This window comes from Amphiura filiformis, chromosome 20 (assembly GCF_039555335.1).
Source record: "Amphiura filiformis chromosome 20, Afil_fr2py, whole genome shotgun sequence".
Classification (NCBI taxonomy): domain Eukaryota; kingdom Metazoa; phylum Echinodermata; class Ophiuroidea; order Amphilepidida; family Amphiuridae; genus Amphiura; species Amphiura filiformis.
The window spans coordinates 50246546-50259430 of NC_092647.1; the positions used below are offsets into that span (position 1 = coordinate 50246546).

General features: G+C 37.6%; 1 protein-coding gene and 1 long non-coding RNA gene across 4 annotated transcripts in view; both read right to left on the reverse strand.

Annotated features, from left to right (window-relative positions):
• LOC140141937 (major facilitator superfamily domain-containing protein 6-like) overlaps window positions 1-12885 on the reverse strand; it is an 85586-nt gene that overhangs the window by 24967 nt on the left and 47734 nt on the right. The gene's annotated exons all lie outside the window — the stretch shown is intronic.
• LOC140141938 (uncharacterized) lies at window positions 3814-7315 on the reverse strand. Its single transcript, XR_011857486.1, has 3 exons — window positions 6927-7315; window positions 5826-5944; window positions 3814-4141 (listed from the first exon to the last, which is right to left on the reverse strand). It is a non-coding gene; the product is annotated as an uncharacterized lncRNA (long non-coding RNA).

The following is a 12885-nucleotide window of genomic DNA, read 5'->3' on the forward strand; positions in this document are numbered from 1 at the left end:
ATGATATCATGAAAGTCAATCTGTGACAAGATGTAATTTTGCTACGGAAAGTGCTATGACAAAACGATTTTCAGTTTTGGCTTTCTTTATAATCAAGGAGTTTAATTTGATATAAAATGATGCAGTGTTTGATGGCAAAATTTGACTGAATTCACCTTTCAGGAGGATGTAATTTTCTTCGGCAGGGGGTCATGAATATGTCGGTGACTGAAGTCAATTTTTTATGACCCCCCTCCATCGTGGATCGCGGGCTAAAATTTTTACGACCCCCCAATCGTGGGTCAAAAATTTTAGGACCCCCCCTTCTGTCAAAATTTTAGAGCGGAGTACACGAAACGCGTTAAAATTTTTGACCATAAGCGTAAAGAAGGAGCACGGAGAGTGCAAAAATCTTGCATAGTATAAAGATTGTGTGCACATTTTGTTCAAAAAAAGTGTAAGAAAAGTTACACCAGTCGCCAGCCCTTAATAATTCTATAACCCCCTATTTTGATTGCTACAAAATTATAACCCCCTATTTTTGGTCTTAAAATTCTATGACCCCCCCAGTATATTCATGACCCCCCCTTCTGAAGAAAATGATAGCCCCCTTATACCTATAAGGGGCTCAGCTGTGCAATAATTATGAGCCCTGGAAGGAGGGTAAAATTGGGGGGGCAAGCAAGCGATCTGAGGGGGGGCAAGCAATTTTTGGCACACATTCATGGGGTGCCTTTTAAATCAAATGCTCTAAAAAGGCTTAGGAAAACAGTATGGAAACGCTGAAATATGCAAATTTTCATGCTCGCTGTGCTCGCAACATATCTAGACCTTTTAAGGTTTGCAAATTGGGATCCCAAAAATTTGGCATGTGTTGGGGCAAAGATTTTTGGCAGGCCAAAAGAGGGAGGAAAGCGATTATTTGGCAGGCTGAGAGGGGGGCAAGCTATTTTGGTGGGTCGTTCGGACATTTTATTACCCCCGATAATTATTGCACAGCCCCTAATATGGCACATAAATGAACCCTGTGGTGTGCAACCGATGGTGGGGATTGGGGGCACCAGTGGCAAAACTACACTTTCATTGCAATCAAGGGACAGCTAGCTGGGGGTAAATCTGCCACCACCGCCAAGGGGGGGCTGGGGAATACAGATGCATGTGCTCATTTGGGGGAAGTGGGTGGGCAAGGATTTCAAACCAAGCCGCTGTAACAGCCCCATGCCACTGTCCCAGCTTTACCCTGACAAATTTTCTAAAATCCTCTTTTTCTTTTTCAGGCCTACTAAAAGGTCAGAGCTACACTGTACAAGTAGCAACCAACTGCCAGACACCATTAACCAATGCCACTGTGAGCCATTTCATGTCACATTTTGCAGCGGAGGCAGATGGAAGTCATGGAACAAATGAAATATTAAAAAGGACTGAAATAATGACCGGATTCAGAAACGCACTTCAATCTCACTAATTGAAGAACAATACTTGTGTTGAAAGTCGGGACTCATAAATTAGGTGTAACAGAATGTGTGAAAATTTATTAAGATCTATTAGAAATATTCAATCCAATAGATTAGAATTCAATCTAATTCAATTTTAATATATGAGATTAAAATTGCTTAGATTGATTTTAACCCCTTAGATTAAAATCAAATTAGATGTATTCAAATTAGATTTTTAAAAATCCATCCAAATGTTTTTTTTATTTAAAATCAAATAAGATTGAATTCTAGATTGAATATTTCTAATAGATTAAATCCAATTTTGGATTTGTCCCAGATCACAATCACTTAGAGGGAATATGCTGAATTGTATTATAAAAATAAAGACTGCACAAAAAGTAACGCAGCTGTTATAAACATGCCTGTAGCGTTTGAACTAATAATTGTGTTCACAATATTTCAACATAGAAAGAAGGATGATTTATTTACGCGCATTTTGATACCCCATTAGTCCAATCTCGTTCAATAATAACAACACAGCAGTGTTTTTAAAGAAAAATACCCGAATTGAAAGTTGCGGTTATTTGTATTGATATGAAGTCATTGATTGCTGTAAATGGCAACTTTTAAATTTGTGGTTTTTCTTTAAAAGCACTATGTACTGTGTTATCAGTATTGAACGACATTTCACAAATGGGGTATCAAAATGAGCGTAAATAAATCATCCTTCTTTCTATGTAGAAATATTGTGGAAACGATTACTAGTTCTGAACTTATAGGCATATTTCAGCTGTGTTACTTTTTGTGCAGACTTTTTATTGGATATCTTCCATCACACAATAGAGGATACATGTAGTAAAAAAATCCCCATCATTTATTATCTATTTTTAAAGTAGGTGTGTTCAACTGTTTTGGTTTGTTGGACTTCCTTCTTCATACAAAAATAATAAAAAAAATAGTGCTTTTATTTTTTCACTTCCTTACAGATCTCAAAATAAATTAAAACAATGATCAAAGCTACATATTCACCATGCATTTTTGTTTATTTCATGAACTCTTGTCTTTCTAATAATTATGTACCAGAGAAATAGGTGTAAAAATACATTTAGTAATGAAGTATGAGATAATGAGTGCAAAAAAGACCATTTATTTACAGTCTATTGGCAGCCACTAGTCTTTTGAGAAGGCTTTTGTTCAGACCTTCATTTGGGGGGACCCTTTGTCAAGGCCATTTGGCACCACTTGTCAAGAGGAATGAAGAACACCTTGAAGTTAACAAAGATCAGGGGCACAAAGGCCAAAACTGAAAAACTGCAGGCAATGGCCCTGACTGAAATTCAAGTCCAGCTTGTGTGTTAATATGGTGCTTTCACAAAAGACTACATTGTAGCATTGACTGACATCGGCTAGTCTTTCCTGAAGGCTTTGGGTGTGAATGCATTGATGCACGTCAGTCACAGCTTTCATGAAAGAAACAGTGTCTGCCAATAATAAACTATGAACACTTACACTCCTTTAAAAGCATTTATAAGTCAAGGGTTTACATGTAGGACCTTCTTTTATTTTAGTTTTATGTTAAGGGTTTACATGTAGGGTCTTCTTTTATTTATTTAATAAATAACAGACATTAACGAGGCCTTATCTGCAATAGCTGCCAAGTGTCATATTTTAGATAAATTATCAAAATGTCTATGGGGCAGCTATTGCAGTTAGGCCTTCTGGTCCTAAACCCTTGATTAGTGGACTGGATACTCATCATATTTACGGGGATGAAGGTAAACCAGTAGCAGCTACTAAACAATTTGGTCTATAATTACTCTATCCTGCATCCGCTAATCCTAAGGTGCGCTAGTCATAAATGTCACTAGTCCAAGAAAAAAATGGTCGCTAGTCCTAATGGCTGCAGATTTTCCATTGCTAAGGTCTTGTAAACCTTATTTATTTTTGGACTTGTGAACCATTTCCTATTTTTTCGGACTAGCGATCCGTATTTTTGGACTAGGGAACCTTGGCTATACATTGGTTCCCCTCAAGTTCAGTAGTGACGAGGTGCATATTTTAGTGGGCGCCGATTGAATCGTGTGCGTATAGTTAATTGTGTAGCAAATAAGGGTGGTTCGTGTGGCGCAGCCATGAAAAGACATTGACGTCACTGCTGAATTTGAGGCAAACCAAAGAAAAGTGCCTAGAACATTTCCAATAATTCCATGCAACTTTTACAGCCTGTAAGGAACTATGCATTACGATTACATCACATGATGTCAGAGTCATTTGTTGAGGTCCTTATTATTTTAATAATTGGAGCAAACATTTACTAATATGCACCACATAAATTACTATGCAAGTATTTAAGTTCTCATCAAATGTTCACCCTCCAGAAAAGAAAAAAAAAAAAAAAATTTAATTGTTGACATAATGTTGGGAAAGTTTTCAATGCATGCGAGTGATAGCCCTACTACGGCCTTTTGACTGTGGTGGTCCAAAACCATGCTATATCGTAAAACCTGGCTATATCCAGAGAACTGCTAAACCCAGACTGCTATAAATTCCCCCTTTTGGGTGGAGCGGTTAGTGGGTTTTAGTAGTTCTCGGATATAGTGTGTTTAAAAAGCCCTATAGTACGGCTAGCGAGTGATGCGACAGATAACAGATGCCAGCTGTTGACTTCCAAACCATCATCCTCTTTGTCTTTCACGAAACCAGTATCCTCAGTAGTACTGCTGCACCTGGAAATTGGAATAAAATAAAATAATAGCCAATGATTAATTATTACACATTATTATCAGGATTATGGTATCTAGGCTGTTTGTGTGCCTTAAGGGGGTACTACACCCCTGCCCAATTTTGTGCCTATTTGTGCATTTTTCGCAAAAATTATAGCACATTGGTGACAAGTAAGATATGTATAGGGGCAAGGACTACAACTACTGCACTGGAAATTTTATATCAGCACAGACAACAGTTGTGGAGTTACAGTCAAAAATGAGGGAAAACCAATATTTGATCAAAAAATCAATAACTACTTGCTTTGAGTTGCTGAATTGTCAGTACAGTAGTTGGGAGTCCTTGCCCTATACATATCTTACTTGTCACCAATGTGCTAGAATTTGTGCGGAGAATGCAAAAAATAAGCACAAAATTGGCCAGGGTGTAGTAGTACTCCCTTAAAGCCTTAACCCTAACACCAGTAAAAACCACAAAATACCACGATGAAAAATTCATAACATGCATGCATCCCAGGGTCTGCGATGACGCAATCAACCGAAGTGTGATATGCTCACAGAATTGCTGGCCGGGCAGCAATAACCCGAGCAGCTACCGGTCCGCGATCGTTCGCTTGGCATGCGAGGGGTCAAAGGTTCGAACCGGGGTGCCAAGTCAAAATTCTTCTTCTTCTTGAAAATTTGGATCTTCTCTGACTTCCGATACCAAAAAGCATGGGTCAGTGTTAGGGTTAAAAAGATGTATTTTTCCAGATTAGAGTGTCCTCTACCCCTAACACCAGTAAAAACCACAAAATACCACGATGAAAAATTCATAACATGCATGCATCCCAGGGTCTGCGATGACGCAATCAACCGAAGTGTGATATGCTCACGGAATTGCTGGCGGGCAGCAATAACCCGAGCAGCTACCGGTCCGCGATCCTTCGCTTGCCATGCGAGGGGTCAAAGGTTCGAATCTCGGGGGTGCCAAGTCAAAAATTCTTCTTCTTCTTGAAAAATTCGGATCTTCTCTGACTTCCGATACCAAAAAGCATGGGTCAGTGTTAGGGTTAATGTACTATCTTTTTAAATTTTAGATTTTCCTTCCAAAATGATAAATTATTGTAGCAGAGTCATGATATGCTATTTCAATAGGTGTGAGGTCAAAGGTCATAAAGTCAAAAGTAGTCACTTGCAATCATTTTGCAATTTTAATTTTTTTTTATGAACTGTGAGAGCGGATACAGATTTAAAGCACTAATCTGTAATTTACTAAGTCTACTAGTCGTGCATAGTTTCATGGGCATAGCCATCTTTTTTAGTAAGGAGGGCAAAATAAAACTTAGGTGGTACACAAAAAACTCTGCATTGCAAAAAAAGTTGCATCATACAATTATACATAGAGAGGTTGTATGTCTTTGAGCTTCTAAAAAGGCTTTATTGGGACGTAGTACGCAAAAAATTTTGTATTTTACACTATTTTCGGTCATGATCAGGTTAATTTCGGTAGAAAAGGGTTCCTTGTCCCTTTTCTTTTCTTTTGCCCTTCTGATTTTCTCTTTTATTTTTTGTCAGAGGGCACTTTCATTTCATATATACCTGTTGTGCATGAGAATTAAATATAGGAACACATAGGAATAAGGTATTGGCATTTTTGTGGTGTGCTGCACCCCTTGGCTACAACTTTGTAAATGAAATTACTTACATCCTCCTCAATAAGGAAAGCTGTGCTGTTAGGTTGCAGGTGCTTTGCTTCAGCGTGTGTTTATAGTTCAGATTTTTGGAAGATATGCCTTGCAGAATGGACCTTTCGTGTGCCAGTTTCTGGAAAGACAATACAGTATGACATTGTAATTAAAGCCATTGTAACATTTGCTAAGGGAAAGCCCTGAATATTTTTCAAAATTCTGTTTTTACACGATTGCTTTGTAAACATATAGTAGGCCTACATACTCTGCAAAAATCAAGACTTTATGTTTGCTCACTTGCTGTGGGTTGGGATTGAGACTGAAGATGAAGTCAAAATCATATTTTCCTATAGACGAATCAAATTTCACGCATTCCTGCACCTCAATGGCGGCCATAGCGCTGACGGGGACAAACTATCTCACCTAAAATGTGAAATGATGCGCCCTTGAAGGATATTTTAAACTGCATTCTACCACCCGTGTTACACGCAGACAAAAGAATGATGACAGTTTACAACACAAAAGAATCTCACATCAAATTTTAAGCGGGTTTAATCCACCCAATTGGGCACTCACAACACCTGTTTGGTGCATGCAGGGACCCTAATAAGGCCAAATAAAAAAATAAACATGTTTCACGTCCCCTCCCGCTTCCTTTTTTGAGGTTTCTTCAAATATATTTTTATTTTTTGAAATTCGGTTATAACTTTTCAAAATATATGTCTAGGAAGTTAGGATGCTTTCTATAGCCTTGTTAAGATACAAGAAACACGTTAGGAAGGTTTTGTGATCATTTGAGGGGTGTAACTCTCCTCCTTTTTCCAGGCATTATTGTATACGCTAAAACACTGAGCTCTAAGTATGGCTATTTACACCAATTTTGTGATAAAAAATAGAAAATAAAAAGACCCCTCTTCCTCCTTTTTTTCGAAAACCCGGACGTGAAACATGTTTTTTATTTTACTTGGCCTAATGGCCGACCAAATCCTGACCATGACTTGGCTCGTTGGATTCGTCTATACTATAGCTTAATCCTCACTGCCAGTTAAAATTAATGTTGTGTCGTTTAGTTTTACTTGTGCATTAAAAAAATTAATGAGTTATAAAAAGAAACTCACCTTGCAGAGTCGAGGTACAAACAACACACCCAACATACTCAGCCAGGAGAACGGTACACACATACACGACATACACTGTATTGCAATGATCATGAATGTACAGTCATGACAGTGCATGAACAACAGATCTGTGTGATGCAGTGGTGAATGGGACAAATCTCGTCATGTTTTCGTGTAGTCCGAGGTGCTCTGACGATAACACTCCGATCGCCAGGAAACGTGTACTAGTAGGCCAGTGGGACAACGAAAACGCTACGTGTGAACGAGCTAGTTTTCGTGGTATATTCGATGTCCGTGGCCTTAAACTGTCCTTATCCATCATGTCATTTGCTTCTCTAAATATTCAGTGAATTGAATACTAATATTACTATTGCAAACTAGTCCAAGCACGTCGCAACTGGATACTTCTGTCAGTGTTATGACTGTCGCAAAAACAGCTGATCGAGGTCAGAGGTGAAATCTGTCAATCAAACTACTTTCGCGCATGCGCAAATGGCACACCTGAACTTAGGGAAATATTTTGCCGAAGGCATTGAGGTGGTGTGGTTCTTTGACATTTTACAATACATTCATTCTACAGCAAAGAGTAAGAAATTTGACACCTCATAACGGTTGATTCTAAACCTGTCATGTACACATCTCATTGTGAGTATGAAGTATGAATACTAAATATCATGCATTATTCCTGATTTGAAAATAAAATATCGCTAAATTTCAACAAAAACAGAAGACTACAAATAGCTATGCATACAGCTTTGTACTAAATTTGCTTAGGTTGCCCTACGTGGGAGTGCAAATGAAATTCTGAAGTACCGTAATATGTCAAATTTTTTGAGAAATCATTAAAAACCATCACATTACCAATGAACCCACTTAGGTTGATGATCAATAATGTTTATAAATTATTTAAAAAGTAATTTTACTAACATGATCAATTTTATATTAAAATTGTTCAAACTGAAAATTGATTATTATAAATTTTGTTCCTTCTTTATGTCATGAAAGTGTTAAAACACAAAGCTTCATGCCTCCGTTGGGGTAGACTCCCTCATTAATTAGGCCAAAGAAAGTGTTACCAAATAAAATGTATCAATCAATCAATATCATAGGTGTGAAAATCACATGCCATATTATAGACGAATCCAATTTCACGCATTCCTACAGCTCAATGGCTCCCAAAGTTGGGTCCCTGTCGCCCCCATCTCAGTATTCTCACCTAAAATGTGAAATGATGCGGCCTTGGAGGGTATTTTAAACTGCATTCTATCACCTGTGTTACATGTACACAAAGAATAATGACAGTGTACAACACAAAAGAATCTAACATCGAATTTTAAGCGGCTTTAATCCACCCAATTGGGCAGTCACTACACCAGTTTGGTGCATGCGGGGACCCGTCGTGGCCGACCAAATCCTGATCATGACTTGGCTTGTTGGATTCATCTATAGGATCGTATCACTAGTAGTAAATAAGGAAAGATTGTTACATGTGTAGCAATTTTATTTTTATGCTGAGTGAGAAAGAGAGATATTGAGAAAGAAGGGGAGGGAGAGAGAGAGAGAGAGAGTAAATAATAGTCACAGGAACTAAGCATGAAAAGAGCTTGTAGATAGAAGAATTGACTACATGGAATCTATTCAAGTTAATTACACAACTTCACACAGTCATATAAATAATATGAGCAAGCCCTATCGGCATTGATTTGCTGAGAGACATCTTTACGGTTAATTTAATAACACAATATTGCAAACATCGTGTGGAATGCCTACATAAATGCAGTAGGGAATTATACAATTATGAGCATTCTAGCAACATAAAAACACAAGTTTCTTATTAAGTTTATGAGATATATTGTCTGAACATGTTGCCATTATTGCTGCTGAAAGCTGTTTCAGAATAATTATCTTTAGATACTATCCACATTATAATGATGGGAATTATTCATTAAGAGCCTGAGTTAGAATGCCCCCCCTGACGACTCCCAAGCCAAACCTACCGGAATGACTTAACTGTCCCAATATGACCAAGATGGAAAGACCAAGCATGGCAAGATTCAGGAATGCCATGAAAGTCTAGTGCTAGGTAGATCGGAATACAGAATGATTATTTAGTAGTGCTACCCTCCCCCGTGCAACTTCACCCCTCCCCTGTACTATTCTAGTACTGACGACAGTATTTAGAAATCATAATGCAATGCAACTTGTACTGAAGAGATTACTGGGATTAGTGTGATGAGGGTTACTGGTGTCTCATGAAGACAGTGATTGATTTTATTTGCTACAACACCTTTTTTGCTATCTACCGTAGACAGCACATAAGTTAGCAATGCTTGAGTTCTTTCTACTAATAGAGGCCATCAGCCTTTCGCCATCTTGTGGGTACAAATGATCTGTGTGTCCATGCGTCGGACACTACGCGAGGGCACAGCTTGCCACGTTAGCTGTTATCGCTACTCAACGCGGTGATTTTGCTGCTCACAAGATGGAGATTGAACGACCATCACAGCGTGTACCCACAAGATGGCGGCATATGACGTCACGCTGACGGCCTCTATTATAAGGACATCAATTTGGTTTATTGAAACTATGTTCTTGTTTTGCTATCTAGTCAAGACAACATGTTTAGTGTTATCTTCTCAAGACATAGCCTTTTCCTTTAAAAAGTCTACTTTTGTATGTCCTATCAAGTATAGACATCATTTACATTTATTTGCCTTACTGAAAAGAACATCTCTTTGCTTTGCTAGACAGGATATAAGGTAAAAGTTTTAACCATTCAAGGCGTGTCGGTGCCTTCAGGTCATTTTTCTAGTCCCCCCCCCCCCAATATTTTTCTCCCTCCAGTTTGCCCTCCCACTTGAATTACAAGAATTTTCACTTTTTGCAGCAATTTTGCGCAAAATTGGTTGATTTTGCCCCACCTGAAATTCACTTTGCCTCCAATGCCCCCTCCCCCCCGAAAAAAAATTGCTGGTGCTGCCACTGAGAAAACCATGGAATGGCCCATACACATTAATACATCTTATCAGTGATTTGCTAAATTGGAAAATCATATTTTTGACTTCATATAAAGGATTGGTGTGCCTGCATGCAAGCAAGAGATAAGAGAAAAGAAAACAACCTAGAATGGATTAAAATTTCAAATTGTCATAAATATTGGAGATCTCTGTCTGCACGGACAATTACAGCATAATTGATTGGAGGTTCACATCTTTTCAGCACATCTGCTGTTTTTCTCCCATTTGTAATTTTTTACATGAAAAGAATCCATGGTGAGAATTTTATAAGACTTTTCTTTCTCTCTGAAGCAATTTATGCTTTCATGAGAATTAGTACCTTTAAGGTTATTAATTATTTTAAACTGTTGCGTCATTCACAGCATCTTGCGAATGGTAGTGAGCTTGGGCAAAAACTGCATTGTTCATTTCATAGCGAACGTGTAAAAGAATTCAAATATCACAGATATATTTGGTAGGTCCTGTGGTTCTTGAGTTATGTTGTAAAGAGGGCTGAAACAACAACACTTTTGTAAAACGTACATAACTCATTAACAACAATAAATTAAGCAAGTTTTCAAGGTATAGGATTTGTAGAATGAAGTTTTGCAAAACATCAAGGTGTTATTTTCCAATAATATATGGATCTAGATAATGAAAATTGATTTTTTAGTTGCTTCGACCAACAATACCTCGTCTACCCTTAAATGAAGAAAATGATCAATACACCGACATATATCCCGCCTCCACTCAATTTGATTAATATCCATCTTGGTTTTTGTGGTTGCTGTAATTCTGTAAACACAAATTTTGCAACACACGGACGCCTTTCAGAGAGGCTCCAGTATAGACAAGCAACCTTTTTTCCTAGGCTTTATCATGGACCTGTCACTAATATAATCTAAGACTGAGTTAAAAAGACAAATGTGGCATGATCAAGAGGAATGAGTCTGATGTCGCTAACATTGTTTTTGAGATATTGGCAAAAACAGTGTTCAAATTCTTTTGTTTTATATTGTTTTCAGCCATTGATAAATTGCTCATAACTCAGTAACGAGATGTCCGATTTGCATCAAAACGAAGTATTCGTAAACTGCAGGAAAATGATGTAAAAAACTTCTAATTGAAAATTGCCGACATGTGACTCATTTCCCTTGATCATGTCATAAATGCGCAGCGTCCGTGGCGTAGCGTCATAGAGGCACAGAGGTTAGGGTGCATCAAACGCCCCTCAATCCCGCTGAAATTACACAGGGGTCAACAAACTTTAATACATAGATCCAATGCAATAACTTTAGGCTCTCGGAGGCCCCACTAGACAATTTCAGATTCACTTCAAATTTTGCACAAAATACTTATATGATCATTGGCACATTTTAAGACTATGGACAATAAATTCTGTGACATGAAGGGCGTTTGATGCACCCTAACGGAGGTGGGGGCATGTTCCCCCAATTGATTGCACAATTTAGAAAATCCATAGGAAAATTGCCAAAAAATGGCTTGTGCCCCCCAATCAGACCCGGTACCCCCCAATCATGGTCAGTGCCCCCCGATCGGATGACCCATGCTCAGGCCCATGCTACGCCACTGCGCGGCGTGATTGGTTACTTGCCTGCGCAATACGGTATTTTTGAATTATACAAGTTTTGCTTTAATACCATGAATCAAATGGTGGAAAAAGGCAAATATTCATAACTAGGTTTATGTCACCCCTTTATAGATTTGCAACAGGTTTATGTTACATATTTACAGATCTACAGATTCAATATATTAAAAGGGCTTTAAAAATTTCTACCTATTCAACTTAATATCCTGGACTTTATCCAAACATGGAAAGCTAATTAATATCTCCAGCACCAAAATTAATACACCATATGGGGTGCTATTGAATTACATATGTACATATTGCCACTACATATCCAGCAGTATAATTATCAAATAATGCACAAGCTCTTTATTATCAGTTTAGATTTAACTTATAATACACCGATAATGATATTCTGAATATAAGTAAGTAGGTTATTATCAGGTTGTTTATAGCAAATATAACTCAAACATTTGGGTCAAAACTATTGTGTGCAAGGAAAATAAATGAACACCATTTCTAGTCCATTTTGAAAATCAACACACTCAATTACTGTAAAAGTCAATATTTTCGCGAGAAGATATCTTCGAGATTTTGAAGATTTTGTTAATTGCGCGAGAATTGAATTTCGCAGTTTTGATATTGATACAATAGAAACCTAATGCAAAAGGTTATTTTTGCGATTTTATGTCCACTCGTGAAACTCAGGAAAATAAAAACCTCGCGAAAATTTCTACTTTTACAGTATTAACACCAGTTATTGTGGGTATAATATAACACCAGTTGCCTATTTAAGCCGATAAAAGGTGACACTTAAGTTATTCTTTATCATGTAGTAACCATGGTAATAACTTTATGAATCTTAAAGGTATCTGTCCATAAATTAAAATCTTACACTCAGTTTTATTATGTGTAATATTTTAGACAAAAGACCAATACAGTGCTAGAATAGCACATTTTATACAACTTTCACTAATACAATGCGGTATTTGAAATCTCAGAAAGCTGCATTGAGGTCCATATGTTACAGTTCAAACCTTAAGTAGTGCCAGTGTCTTGACTGTAATAGCTTGTAAATAAGTTGTGAAGAAGAAAAAACCTACCTTACTTGCAATCACTCTCAATATTTAATCATTTTAAATAATGAATAATATGGTGGCCTACATGATTCACAGCAGGGCGTAAGACAATCCAATAGAAATAATAAATGAAAGGTTTGGAAATAAACAATGCAAGCCCAAGAAATTATGATTTAAATGACTTGGTAAGCTTTATGTTTTGGTTCTGGGTACAATCCCCTTCAGCCGGTAGGGTGGGTAGCACATGAAGCAACCAGTAACTAAACCACCCTCACAGTAGCATAGCCAGGACTTTG